Source organism: Propithecus coquereli, unplaced genomic scaffold (genome assembly GCF_000956105.1).
Source record: "Propithecus coquereli isolate 6110/MARCELLA unplaced genomic scaffold, Pcoq_1.0 Scaffold9108, whole genome shotgun sequence".
Classification (NCBI taxonomy): domain Eukaryota; kingdom Metazoa; phylum Chordata; class Mammalia; order Primates; family Indriidae; genus Propithecus; species Propithecus coquereli.
In genome coordinates, this window is record NW_012155406.1 from 1 (window position 1) to 334 (window position 334).

Here is a 334-nt window from a genome sequence, read left to right on the forward strand (position 1 = left end):
ATTCTAAATAACCTCCCGCTTCCCGGAGTCGTCTCCTTTAACCGCAGCTGCCACCATTGGCGCTGCTGGACCCCATTTCAGGGTGGCGGGACTGATTGTTGGGGAGAGCGATTCCTTCCAGTCTGTCCGCGTCTCGGAACCGGGGGATCCCCACCCAGGCGGCATTCTCGGGGGCCTCTAGCTCCTCAGTCTTCTATCCTTGTCGCGAAATGCCGAAATGGAAAGGGAAAAGAAAAGTGAGGGCTCGTCCGGGATTTGAACCCGGGACCTCTCGCACCCAAAGCGAGAATCATACCCCTAGACCAACGAGCCACTGCGCCGCTAAGCTCTTTTT

General features: G+C 57.5%; 1 non-coding gene across 1 annotated transcript; it reads right to left on the reverse strand.

The window, feature by feature from the left end:
- Positions 1–240: 240 nt before the first annotated feature.
- TRNAP-UGG lies at positions 241–312 on the reverse strand. The gene has a single exon. It is a non-coding gene; the product is annotated as a tRNA-Pro (tRNA).
- Positions 313–334: the final 22 nt, after the last annotated feature.